At 35.1% G+C, this 27,704-nt stretch overlaps 1 protein-coding gene across 8 annotated transcripts in view; it reads right to left on the reverse strand.

Moving 5' to 3' along the window:
* The window catches only part of LOC105225696 (furin-like protease 2), a 725,052-nt gene that overhangs the window by 100,255 nt on the left and 597,093 nt on the right, over nucleotides 1–27,704 (reverse strand). For 6 of the 8 annotated variants that reach the window (XM_049455566.1, XM_049455565.1, XM_049455564.1 and 3 more), the window contains one exon: nucleotides 11,423–11,601. The exons of the other annotated variants lie outside the window; for them this stretch is intronic. The gene's annotated coding sequence lies outside the window, so the exon portion shown is untranslated. The remainder of the gene's footprint in view (nucleotides 1–11,422; nucleotides 11,602–27,704) is intronic. 8 annotated transcript variants of the gene reach the window in all.

The raw sequence follows: 27,704 nt of genomic DNA on the forward strand, positions 1-27,704 counted from the left end.
TAGAACCCCTCAACGGTAGTTAGAGTACTTATTTTGTCATCTGTAATGCCATTTGACTTCATATATAGTATTTTTATTTTTATTTTTCCAAATCTACTTTTTTTCACTGTCAACATTTTTCTCACGATTACTAAGAATTTGCTGTTTTCTTGAACACGCATGTGCCTATATTAATATTGATTGGCTCTTTGCGGTAAATAATCGACGCCGGCGGAAATTAAAGTCAAGCTACTGACAGTTAAGACGACAGAACGGCTATTAAAATCACTCTTCTATAAGTGCATAGATATGAGTGGGTATTTACTTCTGCTAAAGCACTGAGCAAATGCCATACACATTGACAAATGTACATGCATAGGTATGTAGGCATTACTTCTTAATGGAATTTTCTATGAATTCAGCCATTATACACATATGTAATATAGAATTCTTAGCATTATAATTGATTTTAGATTAGATTAGATTTGATTTTATATTACTTTCATATTACACCGGAGGATATTGGCATATAGCAGCTGACATTTCGTTAAACAAAACACGAATCTATGGTTTGTATAACATCGCGTGATATGTGTGCAACAGATAGTACTGTATATTTAAAAAAATACAGTTATAAAAGTGCAGTAATGAATAAAAAAGTCATGTATGTTTTTGTTGTATATATGCCCATATTTCAAATGTCAAATGTCAGCAGCAGACAAAAGTCCACTCCACTCAAATGTCAAGCTGTAACATTCAGCATGTTTCTGCCGAATATAATATTATGTTACAAATGTATTTAAAAAAACCAACAAAATGTACTATAAGAAAAAATATAAATACCAAAAATGTAGTTTCAAAGCAATTTTAAGTGCTGGCCGAAGTAAAACAACAACTATCTACAACACGCGCTCTTCGATCGCAATCAACTCGCACAACAATCACTTGCAACTTCCACGCCAGCGCATTCCGTACCCGGCATACGCAGACAATGCAATCTACATTGCGTGTTTGTTGTTGCTTTCTAACCAATTTTTTGTTTGTTTTTGTTGCTCTCTTTGGCATTTCTTTTCTTGTTACATTATGAACTTTTGTGTCCGTGATGAATGAATGTTGCGACAGGCCGACGAACAGGACGGCATGGATGGACAGCCAACAAGGCAGGGGCACATTTTCTTAGCCAACAATTTTGCCGGCCATTGTACTTGGCAACATGGCATTGTTGTTATTGTGCTATTATTATTTCTATGTACTATTTGCTTTTTTGGTAGCGTCCTACATACAACATTGCATTGAAAGACAAGAAGTTGTAGTGAGGTAGAAAGAGAGAGAGAGCGCTGTTTGCTTTCCGTTTTCGGGTCGAAAAGTTAAATGATGGATGCGTTAGGAAATTAGAAAATACTTTTGCATGAAGTTAGAATTTGTAGAAAAAGAGAGAAGAAATAGTCCAGCAAATGATGGAATGAATGGAAATGTAATGTAAGAAAAAAGGCACTCTGCAAACTATTGCAATTATGAGAAAAATGTGAAGCATATTTTGCTAACGAGATAGGCTGACGAATGTTTATGCAAATTACTAAAATAATTGACTGCAATTCTTGTTAAATATAGATTATTAAAAAATATTAAGATTTTTTTATAACAGGAGAAAGTTTTTAATTGTTTTTTCCATTTTGGAAAGCATTAATCATAGAAGGAGGAACTTGAGAGAATTTTAGGATTTGATTGCAGAAGTGTCTTGAGGTGTTTGGTTCTCCGCGAAAAAAAGTATTTGAGTGCCCCGGAACTTCCAATGAAGGCGTTGAAATCATCGAACATTCACGTGAATCATCAACTTAACTCTGTGAATGACAATAACAACAAACAAGTTAAGAAGGCAGTCTTTAAGAACACCGTATTGACAACAGAGATGTGGCAGAGAATCCCAACATCTGTTATGGATCGACCCAACACATTTTGGTTAACGTTTCGGGTATAAAGAGTTAAGGTTTTGTGTATGAAGAGTACCAAGGTCGTACCAAACGAACTGAAAACACTACGGCAGAACACATTCTGGTTAATGTTTCGGGTATAAATCACTAATGTCTTGGGTATAAAAGTTAATCTTTTGGATATAAATAACTAATGCTTTGGGTATAAAGAGTTAATGTTTTGGGTATAAATAACTAATGTTTTGGGTACAAAGAGTTAACGTTTTTGGTATAAAAAGTTAATGTTTCGGGTATACAGAACTATTGTCTTGGGTATAAAGAGTTAATCTTTTGGGTATAAAAAGTATGTTTTTGTATAAAAATTAATGGTAAAATAACTTATGTTTTGGGTACAAAGAGTTAATGCTTTCGGTATAAGGAGTTAGTCTTTTAGGTATGTGGGGTGCTAAGGTCGTACTGGAAGAACTACAAAAACACTACATTCCTTACTGGTAAAGGAAGAAGGGTTTATGAATATAAGTATTGTCTCAACTAACAAACAATATAACGAAAAGTGCCCCAAAAATTAGTCGAAACCAAAAAACCGAAACACGCTGAAGGCACTCAAAGCACTGAAGAACACCCCAGCCGAGGCCCATAATATAATTAAGGAAAATTCAAATAAGCTTCGGTGTGTTTGTATTAGCTCAGAAGCCTGTTTTGAAGGTGATGATAAGTATTTAAATAAAATACATATATATTTTTTTGTCAGTCCGGTTTATATTTGATCAGGTAGCAAAAAGCTTTGCAGCTGCACGAGAAAATCCAAATTAACCAATTTTCTGGCATAAGAAGAAGAATCTGCTAAGGATTACTTGTTGAATATCAAATGCAGACGTAAAAAAACTCATGAAAAAATTCATATATAATAAACTCAAATATATACCCAGCTACTCCTATTATCTCTTACTCCAATTTTATGCTTTCGTTTATGACTTTGCTATGTCTACATTTTGAAATTTCTGCTGTCTTTCCATTTTACAACTTAATCTTAATATGATCTTCAATCACTCGCATCACCTTTCAAATTTGAGTGATAGCCATAATTCTATTTTCTTAATCCAATCATCGCCTAATGAAACAAATGAAACAATCGAAGATATTTGATTACTCAACTAAGTAATTATAACTGTAACGCATTGTAATTCACGTAATTCTGCACATAAATTTGTTTAATGCCCGAACACATACATATGTGTATACATTTACAGTACTCCGCAGATATCTACATGTGTGTGTGTGCACCATTACGGTTTATTACAAGCAACTGCTGCAAATGAATTGCATTATAATTACGTTTCAATTAAAATGTATTAATTACATGTCAAAGTTTGATTAAAACGTGAATTAGCAGCAAAATGTTTATAACATTTACATATTTGGCTATCGCGATGGTAATTATATGGATATGAGTGTATGAGTGTGTATGTGAACTTTGAAACTGAGGAGGAAGGGTATTTAAACTGCATATATATTCATTAAACTCATGGTAACGCTTGAATGAGGTTAATTTATTAAAAAAAATTGAGTAGTTTTCAAAAGTACCGGCTTATTTACTTATTAGGCTTCTATTGTGTCTATGAGATCTCGTAATTGAAAGCTTGTGGTTCTCTGTAGGAACCTAACCTTCAAAAGTCGCGTGGATAAATTTCACAGCTAGATCCTTGAGTCAAGCAAGTTTTGGTTTTTGTGTTTCTTTTTTTGAAAGAAATAGCTGACAAGCAAAGATATCAAAAAATATGTTGCATATTTAATTCATGATAAAATCAGACTTGAAAGCTCTATACAAAGCACTTCTACAAGAGAACAAAATCGACCAAGAACAAAATCGAAGTGATGATTGAAATGATTGAAGTTTTTCAATCGGAATGAAAATAAATCCATTCACCGTTTCACTCCTCAGTCAACAGATTTTTTTATGCTATTAATCGAGTCCCTTGTGGACTACAAAAAGCATCAGTAGTAACTATGAAATTGAAAGCAATTGAAGTTGATGGAAAGAAGTGGCTTCTCTGTTGCCTTTTGATCTAAAGATCTGGTTCACAGTTACTTTTTCCTGTTCTCAGTTCTTTTAAGAATGTTCGATGGCAACGAAGTGCCAATCTCCAAGGCAGACTATTAAGGAAAATATCTATCGTTTATTAAATATTGCAAAAGACGAAAGTTGACCATTTTATTGGACAACTAAATAGAATTATAATAGAAAATACTGAGCGTTCTATTCGCAACACCATCACCCGTCTTGAGACCTAGTATTCATTATTGGATTGGACCGAATATACCATGGCTAGCACGCAGTGAAGAAAATATAGCAGCTGTAGCTGAGAGTGTACACGAAAGCGGTGGAAAGTACGACGCAGCAACTCTGACTGACGTATGAAACGACTTGGCGCATTTTACGTGGACATCTTAAATTGAAAGCTTACAAAATACAGCTTGTGCAAGTACTGAAGCCGCTCGACCTTCCCAAGCGACATCGCTTCACTCTATGGGCTCCTTAAAAGTTACAAGAAGGTCGGACGCTTTTGAGACAAATTTTGTTCAGCGATGAGGCTCATTTCTGGCGCAATGAGTTGTGAACAAGCTAAACTGACTCATTTGGGTCAAAGTGCAACCTGAAGACATTCAAGAATTGCCATTCAATCAAGGAAAAAAACAGTTTGGCGTAGTTTGTAGGCCGTTGGAATCATTGGAACATATTTCTCCACAAATGTTGCGGGTGTGAATGTAGTCTTCCCAAATAGTTATTGAGAGAACACTTCAGTAGGTAGATAATTTCACGTTTTGCGCCGGTCGATTGGCCACCAAGATCGTGTGATGTCAGCTTATTAGAGTTTTTCCTTTGGATATACGCAAAGTCTTAAGTATATATGGACAATTCCAATTCGATTCAGGCCTTGGAGCAAACCACGTGTGTTATTCACCAGTTACCAGTAGAAATGCTTGAAGGAGTCATTGAAAATTAGACTTAACGGGCAACATTTGAAAGAGACAGTCTTTTAAACATAAATGTCAAAAAATGTTCTTTCTAATGATAATAAACATTCTTCATTAAATTTGAGGATTCAGTACTTTTTCTTTAAAAAGTAGGGAACCTCGAAATAGATCGTGTCGGTTGAGTATAAAAGCTTCATGACTTCTTTTGTATACTATACCACTCTTAGAGCAAATATTTTGTTTTCTTCAGAAAAGAGTTAGCTGATACTAATCTCTACTCCAAAAATCAACTTGTGAAAGCAGGAATACAAAGTCTCACTTCATTAGCTCAAGTCATGAAAATATTCAATATTTTAAGTTATGAACATCAGCAAAAGCGTTTCCTTATATCTATAAATACAAAAGACACATGTAGCATTTCCGCAATTTTTTGAACAAGTTGAACGTTACGAAATTTCAAAATATATATATTAGTTTCAAAATCAAAATATTTACATTCATTAAACAAAAATTACGCAATTGCTTGCACGAAATGGCCAAGCTTTTGGATGCCCAAAATAATAAGTGGCAGAAATATAGAGATAAGTGGGAAAAATGTTGACATTACAAAATGCCAGCAAGCGCCGTGGCAAGCCATAACGGCAAATATTTAGTAACACAAGAAGGTGCGCGAGCCCAACGAAGGAGATATGTACCGTAATGACGGTCCATTTGTACCGCTAAAATATTTGCAAAGCAATGCAATGACAAACCAACAGCGGCAGAGACACAATGCAACGGCAAAATTGCGCGCTGCAATACCTAATGACACACATAAGGCATGACCGTGTGCGGCATACCACGTGCCACAAGCCAAACGCGCGCACAAACATCCACATCAGTGCATACGCATACCTACATAAGTCTTTGTAGGTAACTGTAAATGCCGCGGAGGTATGTGTTTTTGCGCTTTTTTGCATGCATTGCATTGTTGCATGCAACGGACCATATTTTAGTGCAACAAGAAATGCAATGAGCCATGAATTAGATGCCTTTTTGAGTAGACGCATGCAAATGCAACAACAAAAAAGATAAATTTCTACGCCAAATATGCATAATCGCCACTCGAAATATCGCTATGCGCGAGAGTGTGTGCTCTTTTTGAAATGCCGTAATTGCGAGAAATTAGTGCGTGAGTGTGGATGGATGAATGCGGCGAAAGGATGCATTTGTGGGCATAAAGCTGAACGTTGGAATAAAATTATTATGCAACGCTTGAGTTATATAGAGCTTGCAATAGATATGAGCACATACATACACACATACATATATACATATATACATGTGTATATGAAGACATTCATATTTGCGAAAAAAAGGAACGTACGTTTATCAGTTGAGTATTTAAGCTGAGTATGTATGTATAAGTATATATGTATAAGTGTGTGTAAGCATGTATGCATGAACATGCCAAACAGGGCATAAATAGCGAGCGCACATTCCCGAGTTGCATAAAGTGTGCCACTTTGCCACAAATTGTGGCACAAATAGTGCGTGAAAAAGGAAAGCGGAAATGGTTAGGCAAAGCGAAGCGGAAAAATTAGCGTTCGCATAGAATTTCTAGTTTTTTTTCATATGAAAAGTTGAGAAAGGGAAAATGATATATCAAATGGTGGAGAGCTGAGTAAAAGTATGTTTTTGCTGGCATAAACTTTTAGGGGAATTTTTCTCTTTAAAGTTAGTGCTTGATAAATTCTAAAAAGTAAATATATAAATCCTTCATCTTGGCATACGTCATCATTTTAGTATTCACATTTATGCGTATTTTCGATTACATATATTCATACTCAACATAATTCTCATATTTATATTCATGTTCATGCTCAAATTCAAATTTATTTTATATTTAAACAATTTTTAATACACAAACTAATATTCATACTTATACTCCTAATCATATATGTAGTAATCGCACTCATATTCATTATCACTCAGAACTATTCATATTCATATTCATCAACTTTATCTTCATCTTCATCTCTATCTCTATCTCTATCTCTATCTCTATCTCTATCTCTATCTCTATCTCTATCTTTATCTATCTCTATCTCTATCTCTATCTCTATCTTTATCTATCTCTATTCTATCTCTATCTCTATCTCTATCTATATCTCTATCTCTATCTCTATCTCTATCTCTATCTCTATCTCTATCTCTATCTCTATCTCTATCTCTATCTCTATCTCTATCTCTATCTCTATCTCTATCTCTATCTCTATCTCTATCTCTATCTATCTCTATCTCTATCTCTATCTCTATCTCTATCTCTATCTCTATCTCTATCTCTATCTCCATCTCCATCTCCATCTTTAACTTTTTCTTTAACTTCGTCTTTAACTTTAACTTTTATCTCTATATTTATCTTTATCTTTATCTTTATCTTTATTTTTATCGTTATTTTTATCCTTATCCTTATCTTTAACTTTATCTTTATCTTTATCTTCATATTCATAGCCAAACTCCCACTCAACTCATTTTCATACTCAAAGTCGTATTAGTACTCGCACTCAGAGTCAAACACATATTCATCTATTCATATCAATACTCATACTAATATTTTTACTCATACTCGTATTCATAACCCATAACCCAAACTCATAATCACGCTCAAATTTCTTTAATTTCCACATTCAACTCCGCATCCCTTCAACTCCTTCCTACTCTCCCTACATTTAGTTGCATTTGCAGTTAGCGTCACGCCTCCGTTAAATTACCGTTGCATATAAATTGCGCTCATTCATGTGGCTCTGCAAAATATATTATGAGACTAGAAATAAAAGCGAAAACACACACATACATACATTTATGCTTGTGCATTAGTGTGCGTGCGCAAATTGCTACAATTTATGTGGCTTTTATGTTGAAATGCTGCGAAAAATTCTGTGCTATTTTATCAGCAGCAACCATCTCATTTGATATGCACAGACAGGCTTATTTACCTATATACCTACGCCCATACATATTACATACAATATTATATAATATAGCTGAGTTTGTAGCACACGCACGCTCGCGCGCCTAATTTTAGGCTACCGTACTTTCCGGTTTTATTTTGTCTATTGCCATAAAAAATTTGCATACGGATTTCCCTGTTTTAGAGTCTTTTTTGTGAAAGTTATATACATAATGCACACGTAAGCTGGTGTTGTTGTTGTTTTGCTAAATCCATATAACATATTTAATTCCTTGCCTCACATTTGCGAGTACAAACTATATACTATTTATGAATATACAGTTTTCAAATTTTGACAATTGCTTTTGCTCTGCTTTAAATATTCATATTTTTTGTTTTTGTTTATGAAAATTGCGGCATTTTGAAGTGAAACTCGTTTCAACACTATAAAATCGATCGATTGCAACGAAATCGTGTAACAAACGAAATGCCGTCTCGCTACGAGTTTACTTAGCGACAACATTGCAAAGTTTGAAAGGATTTGCATTTTTCCTAGATTATTTTGTAAAACTTTATGAAAAATTAAATCGTCAGAAAGTTGCCACATATTATTTTTTTGTTTTAAGTTAAAAAACGTGTATAGTAATATGCTTTATATAGAAGGTTGTAGGCTAGAAAACATTTAAAACCATTTTCGCGTGGTGTTGCCACCTGTTTTTATTTTGTAATAAAAAAAATTTTAAAATGATATTCTTTAAATAGAAGGTTGGAGGTTAGAAAAAATATTTTTGAGTGATGTTGCCACCTGTTTTTATTTTATATTACTTTAATTCAAAAAATTAATGCACTGAACTAGGCAAATTTAAAAAAAATTGCATTCTTTATATTTGAAAAAATTATTTTTAGAAGGGTTGCCACCAAATTTCATTTTATATAAACATTAATTCAATAAATTTTGGAAAGATTGACATTCAACGTGGCAGGAGTAAAAAACGTCTTTCCTTATACTTAGAAAAAAAATTTTGAGAAAGGTTGCCAGTTACTTTTATTTTATTTTCTTTTAACGACTTTTATTACATATATGATATATGACCATACTGGCATCCAATAAAGCAGATTAAAGATTTTGTTGTCAACATTTTTAAAAGGGTTGCTACATGTATAGAAGTTGCAAATATATGTATAATAAAATTTACAAAATATTACAGATGCAATCTTAAGAAGTTTCCCTGTTAAGAAAATTCATTTCAGTTTTCGGTCATCGCGTAAAACACCACTTATTTAAAGAGCATTTACGAACGAGCATTTACGTTTCACGATCATTCGTAATCATTTTCGATTAATTTAAGTTGACTTCTGCTAGCATTTTAGTTTCTTTTTTTTATTGATTTTTTTTTTTTTTGAATTTCAGTCAAGTTCCGTATTATATGGCTAGGTTTTTATCTTCATAACGCAATATCTTTTATTTCAACGCTTTGAGTTTATCGAATATATACAAAGCACTTATAATATGCATTAACTCGTATATTTTCCCCACAAATTTCCTTTCTACTTTGGCTTCACTTAAAAGTATATTATTTTCCTACGGTTTTATATATATTATATCTCATCACATATTTATATTTTATATTTTATACACCCACATATTAAGCGCATATAAATGTAAGTCTTCTTCTTTAACACACTAAGTGAAACTCACTTCATTTCTCATACACTCCTACATTTGCAAAATGCGATTGCACTAACCTAACTATATAAGTACATATGAACTTAATGACTATCTGCATTTGATTTATTACTTTAGTTTACCAAGCTATTTTCAAGCATTTCAAGTATATAACAGAATCAAGCCACATAACTTGGGAAGCAAAATGGTGTGAACATTTCTAGATATGATTTGTGTATAATGATTTTTTACAGTTTGTTCGATAGATATCTTTTTGGAAAATTCCACGTTTGAAAGCAAATAAAAAGAAAGCATTCCTCAAGGTTTAATTTTTTAATTTATATAAGATAAGGTTATGTTTCACTGACAATCGGTAACGCCATACATAAACCTAGACGAGCTTTGTTAAGCAAGACAGAGATTCAGTTTGATAAAAGTTGAAGTTTATGTCGCGCTGGACGTCTCTCTTTGTAAAGTTTAATAGAAACTTGAAATCTAATTCTGAGACTTCATCAAGTGTCTTGAACACCGTAGCGCTTAGATATCTAAGTGGGACTCTTGAAAAAGTCGGACTGAAACAGAGGCGGTATTTTAGCGTCTCTCTCTCTCATGCTTACATCTCTGTATTTTCTACATTTGTCAGCGTTAATAACGCACTCAGCTCAGTAAGATGTAACCATGCCATCAACCGTCCTGCAGTCTTTTCTAGACCATGTGAGTAAATAGCATTTGTGTTTTCCTTCCGCTAGCTTGTACATGATCATGTCGAGCCAACATACCTTTACGGTTTTTTATCTCACTCCAATTTGTTTGTCAGCCATTTCGGAAATTTTATTGTGTATCGTTTTTAGCGACTTACGAGTTCTCGGAGCCTAGTATATAAGAATCTGTTTTCAGGCAGCTCTATATTTACTGCCTCCCTGCTTTTAAGATTATTCTCTAACGCAATGCGATGTGAGATTATTGCTTCATCGACATATCTATACATATTGATCTATACATATATTGATGTTATGTCGTTTCATGCATTATTAGCTATCTCAGAAGCTTTTCTGACCGCACAGACATCTTCCTGGAAGATACTGCAGCATTCCTGCAGCTTAAAGAGTCGTCTGAGATCTAGCTAAGCGCAGTAGATCCAGACGCCCACTCTGTCAGCCAATTTGGATCCATCCGTGTAGCTGTACAAAGCAGGTGGATCTCATACCCCTATACCACTCACATTCTTTTCACACCGCCCCTCTACTTACCGAATTTTCACTGAAGATTTTTATAGAAAATTCACAATTTTTGCCAATCTTGCAGCTGATTTTGCCACCAAGCTGTTAACTGCATTTTCAATTAGTAGTAGGTTGAGTAACTTTTTGCGGTAAGCCGCTGTAACCACTTCAAAGGTTCCTGAACGAGAATTTGATGACAGCAGCCCACCACACCAAATAATTTATTTATATAAGGTCCTCTTTTGAATTTTTGGGGTACACAAAATCTGCTATTTTTATTTCTTAAAACCGAGTTCGTCTTCTTTGGTCTGACCACATTTGGCTGTAAGGTAATTGGATAATTAAGCTTACAAGAAATGAATAATAACATTCTCACGATTTGAAAAACATTAAGCTACAAAGATAACCCGTTCATTGGTTAACAATTCAACCGAAAAAGCAAGAACTCCAAAGGTAAAGTTAAGGTCAAAGTAGCAGCATTGCCGCAATTAAAGCTCACTTATAAAAAACCTGAATCAAAGAGAGGTTTGAATGAGGTCAAGAGGAGTTAATATTTTCTGAACTGAAACCTAATAATGTCACTAGAAGTCGAAATACTAATTTGCACTAATTTTCTTGTCGAGTTTAAAGTCTTAAATTAACTATTTCACTAAAACAAGTATGTACACAATTTATATTAAATTTTTTAAAACCAAAGAAATTACAAAATCAAACTCACCTTTCAGTTACAGCGTACTTTTTCAACTTAAACGAAGTAAAGAAGACTAAATTGGCAAACACAAAAAAGTGATGTGTGTGTAGGTATTTCCGAAGGACACTTTTCACACAGCTTGACAATGGCGACTCGTGTCGGCTACGCCTGTGACAATGATGGCGACACAATGGTGATGGCAACAGCTGTCGGAAAAAAGAGGACGAAAGAGAAAAAAGTAAAGAAATTAAATTAATTACCAGTGAAAAACGTAAATAACAACAAATCGACAAGAAAATATATTCAAGTGAGTATATTGAAAGGGACCCCCCAACCAAGCAACACACCAGCATATAGGCACTAACGGCGACAGCTAAAAAATCATTCACCTACTTTTAGGAGCCAATGCCATTAATTTCTCGCACTCTGCTTTTTTCGTCTAGTTTCACTGCTGGCAAACTGCCGTCTACGACACTTGATAAATTCAGTGTGATAAAGTTTTATGGAAAAAAAGTTGATAAAATAGTAGAAAATAGTAGAAAATAAGCAACTACAACTACAACAGTGCCGTCTGCATTCAAGGAATGAGATAAATTACATTGCATGATAGTGGAAAATGTCCGTAGCTTCCTGCTGCTGCATACATTTAGGGTGCTGCTCGCACATAGCGCGCTCGACTGCCACGCTGCAAGACTCACACTTTGTCTCCTTCGGCACTACGAGTGACGTCCGAGCATTGTGCGCTATGGAATTTTATTAATTCCAACATTTTCCAAGCAATTAAAAATTATTGACTAATTGCAAACGGATGTTGTGAGTATGATGATTACTCACACTAAAGCGGGGAGTGAATTAGATATAGAGAGAGTGAAGAGTGAAGTAGAGTGCAAGCGAGAGCCACATAGAAAGATTGATGTTGCAGAAAATGTGTGGAAAAATGATGAAATTGATGTTGTTTTTGTTTTTATTATTGTCATTTTCCTTTGTTACTGGCCTTCCACTACGTTTATTACCAACAATTTTTCACTTAGTTGCAAACGAAGATGAGAACTGAGCCGAGGAAGCAAATAAAATATGACGAACTAACTGCAAAAGAAGTAACGAATGGTGACTAGGACTGCGAAGTCTGCACACTGTAGAGTCTGTCAGGCGCGTGGTTGACCGCCGGTAGATGCGAGCTGGGTGGTTCAGGGGTCTCGCGGTGATTGGTTGGTTGACTAGTCGAAAGAATGCAATTATGTTGAAAAGCAATTATATAAAATAATGTCACTGTAAGCCGATAGCAGTGAATGTGAGACCAACGAACGGAAGTGAAGCAAGCAAGCAGGAAAAAGTGGATTAAAAATAGAAGTAGAGCAGAGGTCGACATAAAAAATAGACCAAGTCTGCGCTGGCAGTGGTACAAATTAAATTGCGTTTAAGGCATGGAGCCAAATGGCGAGGTGTTACGGTTAGGAAACAATTATTTGCAACAATTAAAATGGATGAAGGAACGCGCAGCGAGTTTAAGAAATTGAGGATGAGAATTGTAAGATTCTCTGGCTGCGAGCAAAAAAAATAGCAAAATTTAATTTAGGAATATTAAGACTAAGGTCTTCAATGGTAAGTTCTGAGAGAAATGAATACAGTTTTTGGCATTAAAGGCTTATTTTGTTAGCATACGTTGCGATCTGGCAGACCAAGAATGGCAAAGCAATTTGTAGACACATCTATCTTGTATCTTTAGTCTGATTTGGCAACAAGTATAACGTACATACATATTTACACTTAAGATATAGAATAAAGTAAAATAATTTAGCAAAGTTTCGAACCAAAATTCATCCTTCTTTAAGACAAAGCTATCCTCATTTTCGACAGGTCGACCGTCCTACGCACGAATAAGGCTTTAAAGCCGTTGGTTTGGGGAAAACCAGACTCATTTAGGATTGACAAAGTTCCGAGAAAGCGACAAAATGAAAAAATTCAAAGTAAACAGCTTTGACTACTTGAAATTGGTAGTCCTAAGGATGGGTCAATTCGATACATGGATACATCCAATATGAAGTAAAGCAGGGTGGGCATTTTAGTGTTTGATAATAAAGTCTTTTAAACAATGGACAGTTAGTTTCTACTTTTTCCGATTATCAATATATCTCAAGATAAGGTATATATCAAAAGAAAAAACCTTTGTTTTTGGGTTAGGATGCAGGTTTTCAGGATAGTAGTCTCAGATAGAGATAGCATCTCTACAATTTACACTATCAATATCTAAGATTTAGAGGTACTTAGACTATACTATTTCACCTTGATACGACATTGGGAGGATGGTGGCATGTGTAGAATTCACTTAAGTGAGGAAAATTCTCTAACTGCCATTCACATGGGAGTGGCCAGAAATGACTTTTTCACATGGCTCAAGCAGCTCATGACTTTTAGTCTTAGAGAAAGTATCGTCTGGATAGCTAGAGAACATCGGATTGAAAGCTAAAGTGAGAAAGCAAACCATTCCTCTCCAGTGTCGTGCTCTGGGTTTGGAAGATCGAAACCATTAACTTTAGAGAAAGTTTCTCGAAATAAACTTGACTTTGTCTATTTTTCGAGTAGTCATCTCGACCCTATATTGAAAGAAGCAAAATATCAAAGTAGTATATTAATCCAGCTGAAAGTTTAACTCGTTCCAATTTTTCAAAAGCAAATGACTGCACCTCCCCAAAAATATTACGAGTGGCACTACAAACAAGTACTCAAGCCAGCTCGATAAAAAAACAAAATAACCGAAAAACTGCAGGAAAAATCACTCGCGCACACACCAGTCACGCACACAGACATAGCGCGAGCAAACAATTGTACTTTGTGGCCAACATAAGTCATCGAAAGAGTGATTTTGGTGAATTTAACCCTTTCACGTTCGGTTTATCAGCTAAGATTACGCGCTTCCCGACGTTGTGAGGCCGCAACTTCCTAACTTTGCTGACAGCTGCAGCAGAGCAAAATGCAAAAGTTTATTTATACTCACGTCTACATGTATAACGGCGAGTACAAAGGCAAGGAAATAGAATTGTAGAAGTAGTGAGTACGTTCCGCGCTGTAGACACAGGGTGACACGAAAGTATTTTTTATTGATTGTGGGAAGCTTCTAGAAGTGGATTTTAGAAATATAAAATATTTTGGGAATATTTTTACTCTGGGTAAGGGTTTAAGGAGTATATTTTATTTTTTTTTGAGTCATAAGATTGAATAGTTAGCTGTCTCATGTCAAGATATATGTACCTTCTTCGAGATTATGACGAATCAAAATATGGTCCTCCCAGTTTTTACTACGATAATGGCAGGGCCAGAAAGCCAGAGAACGAGAGAGACAGGGATATTGACAGAGATACTGAAATCGACAGAGAAAATGAGGATGATACCTGATAAAGACAGGGACAAAGTCACTTTTCGCATTAATGTACCTCTGGATAACTCAGGTCCAGAATTATTTTTGAAGTAATATCCGATTTTAAGCCAAAGAAATGCTGACTATGAAGTCTACATCTCGAAAAATGTATACAAAATTAGCACGAAAAGCTGTATGTCTTCACAAAATGTACACCCTGTATATGAACATGCAAACTCATCGCTGCAATGTGTTGCTAGGCAAGCCACCGCGCTGATATCTCCATATGTATGCAATGTTGCAGCAGAAAAATTGGTGTGAAAATGGAAAATTGCACGTTTCGTATGCGATGCGTGCTAGTGTGGTGTGTGTGTGTTGCTATGTGATGGTGTTGGCGGTGGCAGCCGCCTCGGTTATCATCATAAATCATGTTTTTAGTTTTCACACTCTTCCGTGGCGCGCATGTCGGTCGGTAGGTTTGTGTCTTTTTTTTCACGGCGTTACACTTTTTGGTATTTCAGTTGTGTGGCAACATTAATTCTATCAATTCCTCATGCTGTCTTTTTTATTACATGCAATTTTTTCAACACGATTTTTTCCGGCTACCGGCTACTACTCTCGTACGGCAATTTTTCGCGTGAGTTTTGACCACAACAAACTTGCAGCATTTCGAATTTCGAACATTTGGGCTGTGTATAGATTGGGCGCTGAATATATGTGTATGGGTGTATGTGTGTGTATATATGTGTGTGCGTGTGAACAATGCTTTATGTGCTTTGTTTGAACTATGAAATTGTTTTGTCGCTTGAGGGTTACTGCTGTTCGGTGCTTGAGTTTTACTGTTGTTGTTTGCGATTGAATTGCTCAGGCTATGAAATATTGTTTATGCAAACTTGCGTGTAGAACATGATAGTTTTATCTAGGTTTATGTATATGTTTGCATGTTGCAACATACATAAATCTGTCAATAAATATTTGGAAAATTTTTTGTTAAATATTTAGACGGATTTTTATGAAAATTTTGTTATTTTTGGTTTTTTGGATTCAAAATATATTTTTTGGGAATTGGAAAACGGCTATGTTTGGTATGAAAGCAACTTACAAGGTCGACAGACACAGAAATTTGTAACTTTTTATTAACTCGTCCTTGGAGTCAACTTTCAGTCGAGCGTTCATAGTAAATGAAGGCGGCTGAAAAACGAAATGGTAATATCGGATTGTCTATAAATATGATTAGGGGTCTTCATATCAATCTCTTATCATCATACCTTTCACAATTTTCTGAGACTGAGACTGAGACTGAAAAGGAGACAGAGACTGAGACTAAGACTGAGACTGAGGCTGAGACTGAGACTGAGACAAAAACAGACACAGAGACAGAGGCAGAGACAGAGACATAGGAAGAGACAGAGACAAATACAGAGACTGTGACTGAGACTGAGATTGAGACTGAGTCTGAGAAAGAGACAGAAGCTGAGCTGAGATTGAGCTGAGACTAAGACTAAGACTAAGACTAAGTCTAAGACTAAGTCTAAGACTAAGTCTAAGACTAAGACTACGACTAAGACTAAGACTAAGACTAAGACTAAGACTAAGACTAAGACTAAGACTAAGACTAAGACTAAGACTAAGACTAAGACTAAGACTAAGACTAAGACTAAGACTAAGACTAAGACTAAGACTAAGACTAAGACTAAGACTGTGACTGTGACTGCGACTGCCACTGCAACTGGGACTGAGACTGAGACTGAGACTGAGCCGAGATTGAGCTGGCACTGAGGCTAAGACTTATATAGTAAAGATCAGGCAGGTTTTTTGCTTCTGAGAGATACAAAGTGAAGTAGTAGTTAGTGATTAACCAAAAACGAAACGTTAAAACTCCACTCATAGGGGAAGAAGAAGAAAACTACACTCTTATCATAACCAAGAACGAACAACTTACCATAAAAGTCCCACTAAAATGATTAAATATTAGCATTTTCTAAATTCTATCAACGTAAAATATTCCCCGAACGTGATCGAACTGCGTGCACGCCACTCGCTGACAACTCTGTCATTATGTGCAACACCTAAGCTGTCGACACATTCACAAGATTATGCTATTAGAAATTCACTATTACTTCGGGAAAAACGCCTCTGATGTGATGTTTTTTCTGCGCCCCATTATCGCACCAGCAGCAGAAAAACTATGCACGGACACATTTCGCATGTCACACACACTGCTATTTGCTTCGCATTTGCTCCTTAGTTTCCTCACTGAACAAGTTGCACGTTCATTTGCTTGTTGCAGTTTTTGTAAGTTCTTCGATTCTCCGATTTTCCGCTTTTTCTTCAAGAAAAAATTACAGTGTTCACAAGCGCGACGCGGACGCGGAGACAGCGCGGCTCGCACGTCCTGCAGCGCAGCTCATCAGCGACACTTTTGCGCTTTCATATCCTCTTATGTGTAATGCCTTTAGTGCCATAGCAAGTCTGTGTGCGTACTCACGTCAGGGTCTCGCTTTTGCATTATTTTAAGCTTGTGTGTCACATTTTCTGTATTCGCCCTGTTTTTTTATTGGAAAGAAAGTGGTGTATAGACATGAAATCTGTGCCTTGTACACTTCATTGCGTTCACGTTGCTCGCCGTGGAGGCTACGGCGCTTGCACATCTGTAGCGTACTCTTTTGTGATCCACACGTCCTCTGTCTAATATTTCGTCTAGTTGGTGTGTAGTTTGCCGAGTTCACTGTGTGTGTTTATCGCACCGCCTATCGGAACAATCGTCTGCCTGTTGTTTATGCTGCAATTGAAGTCGTCGCTTCAGTGCGCCAAATGAGTTTTCTCGTGGGCTCGTCTCCACCAGCCGCATTTGTCTTCCTTCTGCAATGCTCTTTTGTCTCTTTTACAATCATTTCTTGGGATTACTTTCCACATTTGCTATTTTGCTTCTCTTTACGGCTCATTCTCTGGCGCAACACGTACTTTGGTAATTTGAAATGCAGCGTCAATGTCAGCGCTGATGATGGCATTTGTCGTCGCGCGCACGCGTATTCACATTTTTTTTTTTGCAGCCCGCTTGCCACACTTCACATGCGTGCACTTTTTGTGCCTTTTTAGCCGGAAATCAGTGTGACGCTGCCATCATATTGGAATTGGTGACTATTTTTTCTTTACACATGCCTTTCTTTTTCCCGTTGCTCGATTTTTTTCCCACTAGCTGCCGCTTTTTGCCTTGACTCAAAGCAGTTATTTTTGTTGTAACTATTTTTTCAGTGCCTCGTTCATGTTTTTTTGTGATTCACACTTTTGCCGCTTTTCGTTGGCAAATATGTCGACAATTTGCTCAAGTAGCGTGTCTATAAAATTTAAGTTGCAATAAAATGCCATGACATTTGCCCTGCTATGCGCATACTTATGCATGGCATGCCTCATTGCCACTAAAGCACTTACAATTGTACGTGTGAAAAAGCAATAATGGATTGTTCGAATGCTTATTTGCTGCGTATTGTGCCGCTGAAATTACCTCAATTAGTGTGCGACTAAAATTGATCCATTGGAAGAAGAGATTATTATTTTTTTCTAATGACATGAAAAAAACACTTTTTCTTTCGTTTTCATTCAGCTTGTCAGCACACTTTGAGAAGAGTGAATTCAATTTTGACTGCAGAGTGTAGCTTATTTCAGAATTAAAGCCTTCGTCAGCACAAAGTTCCTTATTTAAAATTTAGCATCAAATTTCTTAGATAGAAAATATTTTTTTAATCATTTTTGTAAGTAAGACAAATGTTATACACATGTGTGTACTAATCAGTAAAGTCTCCTAAAAGTCTGCAATATATTTGATGAGCTTCAATTTTAGTCAAGTCAAATACCTTTTTGACTAATACTGGGTAGCCGAGAAAGTCTTTTCGTATTTCTAATGATATTTAAGCTTATTTTTTATATTTATAATAATAAATAAATAAACTAATTTGTACCATTTTGGTCGATCACTTTTCATTTTTCCGCTAGAGATATTATTCCATCAGTGTAAATCGGAATTTCGAAATTTCCAGAATGGAAGCGAGAAAACCATTGTTGTGCTTCATGAACTGATACAGCATCGTCTCCGTGAACTTCACAAATTTCATTGGTGGCTTGCGTGGCATTCTTCGCTTTTTTACATAAAAATTTGGTTTTTTTCATTATTTGCACTCATTTTTGAATAGCTGTAACTTTTTTCAACCTCCCCGAATTAAATTTTTCGTTGATTGAATAAAGCTTAAAATCTCACCTTTCCAACACTATATAGTATGACGCAATTTCATTGGTCGCACTGGAGATGTACAACTGCAACGTCATCTATTAGTGAAATACGAAAAGACTTTTTCGACTATCCAATAGCTCGAGAAATTAGTGCTGCGTGATAGAAACTTGAAAATTTAAGAAACTGAAATCAAGAGAACAGAGTAGAATACTAGTTCTCAATGCTTTTTGTGTTCCATCTTCGTCCATTCGGAAGAAAGAATAGTATCAAAACTTTTCAATCCCACCACAATGACAAGCACACAAATTTGTTTGATAGTAGAAAGTAGTTTAGACATCGAATATAATCACACGGAGAATATGTGGATTATTTAGGTTTAGGTTAGATATTGTTTAGCCCCTGAAAACTTATCGTCTTGAAAGTCCGACACAGATATCAACAGAATGCTGTTTTTACGATATTATCAATGAAATCGTCTTCAGATTTCTGTCGTCATGAATCCACCAGTAGGACAGTTCCTCTTGAGAAAATAATTACAACTTTATATATCAAAAAAACTTCTTAGAAGGGGGTTGTAGATTTGCAGTCCGTTGATTTTATTGGTAATCGGCTTGTTCTTTGCAGGTGAGCACGTCCAAATTGCAGTAAGAACCATGTTACAGAAAACTTCAAGACGAAAAGAAATGTTCATAAATATTTTTACAGAATTAAAAAGAATACAATTCTTTAAACTAAAGTTAATCAGGTTTATACTCTTGGAGCCACGAATAGTGTTGGTTAGCTATAGGCGAACTGTTGTGATGCCCAGAACTGCTAAGTATGGACCAGTAAGAACGTCATATATTGATGAAGCGCTTTGAGACCATTAAGAATTTATTGAGAAGACTAATATCGGCTTCATCCCATTTGTAGAAGGTATGAGTACCGAGATAACGAAATTGGGACAGCAAAGGAAAAAGTGTTTCGATATTTCAGCCTTATCTTTTTCCATACAAGTTTGAGTAGCTGTATTTCACGGCAAAATCGCTATTTCCGGAAGGATTTTTAAAACAGTTGTTGAACTTCAGTCTAAATATATTAAGTGCACCTGAAAAGATTTGCAACATGGTAAACCAGGAGCTCCAACCTCACCTCAACAACAATAAATTTTTACAAAAAACAAAGTTAAAAAGTATAAATTTCTGAACTCTCTAATGGAAACTGAATTTAAAAATAAAGCCAAAAGTTCACTAATTTCAGCGTTCTAGCTGTATCTCTTGACGAAAGTTCTGTTTCGGGCAGGTTCTAAGAAGCAGGTGTTGAATTATAGCCTAAATAGGGTATATTAAGTTTATATTAAGATGATATTTGTAACACCCAAAACGAAACATCAGAAATCTTAAAAAGTATATATATAAATAATCGAGGTGACGAATTGACTCGTTGTAAGCATGTCAGTCAATCTATCCATCTGTATATATGTAAACTAACCTTTCAGTTTTTAAAATATCGATCTGACATTTTTCTCACCTTATTTTCGATCAAAGGCCGCTCAATTGTCGGAACCGCCGATATCAGACAACTGTAGCACATAGCTGCCACACAAACTATATGATCGACCTCAAGTCCTCTTATGGAAAATTTTTTTTCACGAAATTCACGAAATTGAGAGAATATTATATTAGGTTTAGTTATATTCTCCAAATATACGGTTTAGTTGGAAACACTATAGCTTATAGCTGTCATACGAGCTGAACGTTCAAACTCAAGTCCTGGTATGACAAACTCTTTTATTTGGCAAGGTATCTTAATGAAATGCATTATTTCCTAAAACAAGGCTGCAAGCTCCGAAGAAATTGTTCAAATCGGATCAATAGAGCTAGCTTATAGCTGCTATTCAAACTGACCAATTATAGTTAAGATATTGTTTTTACTCTTTTATGCTATAAAATACACCTGTGATGGGTATTAAAGTTGTGTTCATTGATGTTTTTTTGTTTCTAAGTAATCTTCGTACGATTTCATAGAACATTTTTCAGAATCAAAAAAAACTGTACCTTAACCATAAGTAAAAACAAAAATCCTTAAGTCCACAAGTTCGTAAGTGCTCCAGCAAGTAAGCACATTATGTAATTACACGTTTGAGAAAGTATATACACTTAAGTAATTGAATAAGTATGTAAGTACATAAGCATATAAAAATAAACACTTAAGAAAATAATAGCCTAGCCAAAATAACACGTATGGCTACGCATAAGTACTTAAGTATGTCGTGTAATTAACAAAAAAAAAACGTTGGTAGCAAAAGTTCGTATTATGCAGCACACACGCGGGCATGCATAAAATCTTATATATTAGGGTGGGTCAAAAAATAGAATGCTTTTTTCGCTTCGTACTCAGAAAAATTGGTTCATAGACACTTCTAAGAACACTCGTTTTTTTATTATCCACCTTAATATACATATACAATACACACCCATACATATGGTAAATGCAACACATTTCGGCATTTTTGTTTCTGGGGACACAAGAGGCTATGTTATATATTTGTAAGTATGGTACTTACATAAGTATGTATGCATATATGTAGGTACATATATATTTGTAAGTACATAAAGCCTACTTCTTTTGAGTGCCGTAACTTTCTTACCACACCGTCTCCTTCCGCCCGTCAGCACTGCTTTGCCACTTTCATTTTCTAATACAGCTGTCGTTTTATATGAATTTATTGCCATCGCGCTCGTCTGCATACATAATGATTTCAAAAATTTATTTCATGCCACCAAATGACACATCTACATACATATATTTTATGTTGCGCATTTTTTCCTTTCCACATTTTACAATATTGGCGAAACTTGTCGCCTCACTTACGCGCTCTTTGCGCTTTTTTGAGCTTCTTCGAGCCTTTTTTTTGTATTTTCTTTATTTTTACATTTGAAATATTGTTGTTTGCTTGTTTGTTGTTGTTGTTCGTGCCTTAAACTCGAACAATTTATACTGGCTTAGCCTAGGCTCGGTGTTAAGTGCGCAGCGAAAAATAAAAAAAAAATGGTTGTGTGACTTCGAATTTATGTGTGTGTGCGTGTGGGATTGAGTGTGTGCACGCGCCACTGCTTGACTTTAAACTTTTTTCATTTATTTATTTGACTCACTTTTTTCTTTATTTTTGGAGCTGCGAGCGAAAGAGTTAAGCATTCAAGATAAATGCTGAATCTGTGACTGAAATTCTAAACATTTCCGAAGTACAACAAAAAGGCAGAATTTATTGCTTTGCAGCGCCGCTTTTTTCTTCGCATGTGTGTGTGTGTTGTTGTTGCATATTCAAATGCCCGCGCGTATTTGTTTGGACTTTTACAAATGTTGTCATGTTAGTAATCAATAATTTAAAAAGTTTTCTCGTGTAATGCCTGCCATTTGATTGTTGAGGCGGGCAAACTTTTTCGTTGTATGAATAGGGTAGCCCTTCGTGCCTAAAGGGTTAAGGCTACTTTGATTGGAAGCGATTAATTTGGAGCGTGACTATAAGAAAATAATTTTTTATTAGAAAAGTGGAAGGATGAAGCAGTTTAAAGCCACTTTCGAACGATTGATTGATTGTTGTGGGGAGATTTTTCAAAGCAGGCGTTTATGTGCGTTGTTTAAGAAATTATTTTTTGTAATGAAAAATACCGAAAAGAATGATTTTGAGTCGTAAAAATGGTTTCAGAATACCCGAAAGTATTCAGGATTTACTTTATTCTCATCAAAGTGATTTTTTTCTTAGGTTTTAGACACAAGTAGAAGGGAAACATATCAAAACTGGCCTGCTTTTATAATTATTTTCATAAACAAAGTCTCATATTTCACTTTATAATTTAAAGCCTAAATGTAGGCAACTTTTTCATAAACAAAGTCTCAAATTTCATTTTATTACTTAAAGCCTAAAAGTAGGCAACTCTTAAATTTATTGAAAATTTAATTTTTTTTAATTAATATATCCATCAATATTGAAAAAAATTTACAAGATAACAGCGAACCCAGAATATCCAAAGTTTTCCAGGTTAAAGATAGGTATATAAGCTGGTATTCATGAGACCACAAATAATGCCACTTGGTCTGCTAGAGACGCTAGACCATTGTGAAGATTTAAGATATTTCGACGAAAAATTATTGACGAAAAATTACTGACTTCGTAGAATCTTCATAAATAAAGAGTTTCGTTTAATTCGAATTCAAGCCTAAAGGTAGGCAACCTTTTTTATTTTTGTGGAAAAATTCCTTCTAAAAAGTAATGGGATATTTTACATTTTAATATTTATTTCTGTCGCTTTCGATTTCAATAAAAATCTATTCAGAAAAAGTCTAATTTCATTCGTTTAGGAATTTCAGCCTAAAGGTAGGCAACGTATTATTAATTTTTGTGAAAAACTTCTTTCCAAACCCGTAATGGGACGATACTATTATAATATTTGTGTTTCGATCTCGATTTCTAGAAATGTCTACATAGAAAATGCTAACTTAATTCTTTTATGAACTCCAGCCTTAAGGTAGGCAACATTTTTTTGATTTTTCTAACAAACTTCTTACAAAAAAACGTAATGCCATGCTACTTTGGTAATATTTATATCCATCGCTTTCGATTTTAATATAAGTCCACTCATAAAACTGCTTACTGAAATAATTGCTGTGACAATCAAAGCAGTTAAAGGAAAAAACAATAAAATGGCACAAACCAAAGACAAATATTTCCAAAGTTAAATACCTGTAAATAAATTTTTGAAATAAACTTTGTCGCAGCAAAGTCACCCAAGCACTTAAGCCGCTTAGGATAAGACAAATTACTATAAATAAATAATGCAGAGAAAAGAACAAAGCGCAAGACGGCGAAAAGTAAATAAATAGCATTAAAAGCACTAAAAGCGAGCACGAAAACAATCAAAGCGCAGCAAGGCGAAAGCGCAGGGTTTAGAAGAAATTGAAAAAGTCTGACAGTTGTAATATGCTCTCCTACTGCATATTAGTGTTTTAGGCAACAGATGTCTGCCATGCGTTACAGCTAAAGCTTTTATTGTAATGTTTTTTAAGTATGTATCGCCACTTTTCGGCTATTAAAAATGGCCAACAGGTGCTGCCACCTAACAGTTGTTGACACTGCTTTATTAATAAATAAGTAATGGCCTGTACAGGCTTGGTAGTAATCAATGTGACATCTGCTACCCTTTTCCACACTTGATAAACAGTGTTGGACTTCTATTTATTTAAGATTAGCCTAAATGTAGGCAACATTTTTGAATAAAATTTTTGAAGTAATTGAACCCACTCGCAGGTCAGAAAAAGACGTGCATTTTTTCGGAGGTCCAAATTTCAATTATTTTTTTATTTTTAGTTTGATAAAAAATTGAGCTCTAATTATTTATTTTCAATTAATACTCTTAAAAATGGAGCTTTTCTAAGAATGAACTAGTCAAAGTTTCATTACAGTGTTATTATTTCTCAAATGTGAAAGATGCTGACTTAAAGTATATTCTTACGATCATATGCGATGCTAAAAACTGGACAAATTTACAGAAATTTTCATGTGGATAAAATCTCAAATGGTGGACAATACTATAAAATGGACTTTGACTTTTAAAAAGCGCTATAAATGGCGATTGTTGAAGTTTAAAGATGCGGAATTTCAACATGTCATTAATTTTTAGGAACGCTACGCGCGACCACTGACTACACAGCACACACACTTACAATTTTACATTTATATATATATAACAAACAGTTAAAGCGCTCTTAAAAGACTCGAACACAGCACAAATAGCTGACAAGCAGACCGAAACGGAACTGGGTTATAAAGCGCAAACAAATAGAAGTATTAAAGTGGACCATACACTTACGTGTCTTAATATGGTCCAATATACGCATGTATTAGCACAAACCCACACTCATTTCGACTGCAAACGAACACACTTGCTTTTTGACAAGAACTCGTATTTGACAAAAATCAAAAAACAAACCAAAAAGCATCGGAATTCAGCAAAAGAGTTTGAAAATCGTTAAAATTATCGTAAATATTTACGATGCACTTCATTTCACTTTATGCGTCAAATATTCATGAACGAAGGACTCTATTTCGGTGTGTGCGTGTTCTTGTAGTAATCATATGTGTTGTTGTATGCTTATATGAGCGACTTTTAAATAGCGAATGGCTGGAGTCGGCGAAGTAAGCATTTAAACGAGCATAATCATTTGAGTTTCATATGAATTTCGCCATTCGCGCCAAATATGTGTGTAATAACGATAATGTCTGGCTGATAATGGTGGCGATAACGCCGCTCGCCAATGTGATAATACAGCAGCAAAGCGTTTCCACAGCGTACGGGAGAGGGCGGAATGCTGTAAATATACGATATGAGCTGTTAACTTTGGAAGTTGTGCTTTTGATTGGTGTTGTATATGAATTTTGAAGAAAATAATTGGAAAGTAAAAAAATATTTCAATTTAATTTTCTGATTTTGGCGACGTTGATTGAGTTGAGTTAGTGTAAATTGAAAAACTGGAATATTTTCAACTTTTGATATAAAATTTCAGTTTCTTCTTATTATCCTTAAAAGTCAGCATATCTTTATTATCCTAAACTCGGGAGATTTATAGAAAAAATGAATAAAAAGAAATTCCGCGTGTTGATAAAATATAATTCTGTAGGGCAAAAATACAGTTGAAGCAAAAATTTAGTTCGACGAAAAGTTTCCGGACACTGATCCAAGAAAAACAATCAAGCACTGAAATGGTAGGTTCAGACGATGTGAAATGAATACCAAAGACGATGAACAAAGTGAATGCCATCGATCGAACTCAAAAGATGTTGTTATCGACGCGAAAGGGGCCATCCATAAATTACGTCACCCCTTGAAGGGGGGGAGGCTTCATTCAGAAGTGACATTGTGTGACAAGGAGCAGGGGGGTCAAAAGCTTTGTGACATCACATTTCAAAAGAAAACGACGCTAAGTTTGCTTCATTATTACTACAGATATTATAAAATCTCCAAGCATCACCCCATCTGAAACAAGTTCCATATGATAGCTATTGCCCTAGTGTCGAGTCATACTTATTTAAAAGATCATGTATCATATGTGGCCTATATTTTACTTCATATAAAACCACCAATAAATACAAACAACCACATAAAAAACAAGAGCTGTTAACTATCGCGAAAATTCGTCCTCAAAGAATTGCGGCAAGACGTGCCCGAGAGATTCTCTGTTTAATGATTGATGATGATGATTTATGGATCGAAATAGCAGATACTCTAAAGATATTAACAGAACGTTTACAACATATCATTATTGAATATTTGGATATAAGAAAGCTGTGTGCAAAGTGAGTGCCTCAATCACTTTTGACCAAAAGTTACGACGAGTTGATGATTAGGAGCAGTGTTTGGAGGTGATAAAGGGTAATAAACCCTAGTTTTTTCTTCGATATGTGACAAAGGATGAAACATGGTTCTATCATTTCATTCCGAAGTCCAATCGGCAGTCATTTGTGTAGACTGCACGCAATAAAACCGCACCAAAGCGTGGAAAAACAGAACAGTCGGTTAGCAAGGCTACGGAGACTGCATTTGAGCATAGAATAATTTTTGCAGAATATCTTAAAAAATAAAGGACCATCAACAGTGATAATTACATCGCGTTATTAGAATGTTTGTTGGACGAAATCCTCGAAAAACCGCCGCATTTGAAGAAAAAGAAATTTCTGTTTCACCAAGACGAACTATTTCATTGACTTCGTGAAACAAGTTTTTCTTCAATCCACAAGTCAATGAAACCAATAGCAAAAATTCATGAATTGGGCTGGAAATTGCTTCCGCATCTATCGTATTATTCAGGACTGGCTCTCAGCTTTCTATCTCCTGTACTGAGATCTCAAAAGAATGCTCGCTGTTAAGAAATTTTCGTAGAATGAAAAGGTGATCGCTGAAATAGAGGCCTATTTTGAAACAAAGGACGAGTAGTACTACAGAAATGGTAACAAAGAGTTGGAGTTACACTATAGTCAGTGTATCACCCTTGAAAGGAATTATGTCGAATAAAAAAGGCGAATATTGCCAAAAATATATGTGTTGGTATCGTAGGTCGAGGATTTTTGAAGTGAGTCGTCCATCCAATTCCGTTTAAGACTATAACTTCGAAAAAGTTAAAGAAACAGTGCTTAAACACAATCGTGTTGGCTTCGAACAGATAGCAAAAGACCTGAGCATATTTTATGAATTTACTCAACACATTTTGGTTAATGTTTATGATATGAATCTAATCATTATGAATCGATGACAACATCTGTCCAACAACATTTGGGATAGAAACTGTTCAACAATTAAGATAAAGGCGCTACAAAAATTAACTTGATTTTATTTCACTGATAGGCACAGAAGGACATCCCAGCCGAGGAATATAACAAGTGTTTGGAAAATTGGACTAAGCGTTTCAATGCTTACGTTGGCTTCAGAGGCCATAAATATTTGTACAAATAATTTTTTTTTCTATTTTTTTTTTTTTGTGTTAAACCAAGCTAAATATTATAAATTAGTATTTCCAAATTTGCATTTATGTTGATTTCAGAAGCTTCCAGATTTTTTGAGAGCAAGGGTCTTCATATTGACATTTTACTTAACATATTACTTACAGAGATGGTGAAATGGGTATAATATGCTCACTATTCTATGAAAATCAAGAACCTTTACTAAAAATGTTAAGATAAATATTTTCCAATG

Source organism: Bactrocera dorsalis, chromosome 4, assembly GCF_023373825.1.
Source record: "Bactrocera dorsalis isolate Fly_Bdor chromosome 4, ASM2337382v1, whole genome shotgun sequence".
Classification (NCBI taxonomy): Eukaryota; Metazoa; Arthropoda; class Insecta; order Diptera; family Tephritidae; genus Bactrocera; species Bactrocera dorsalis.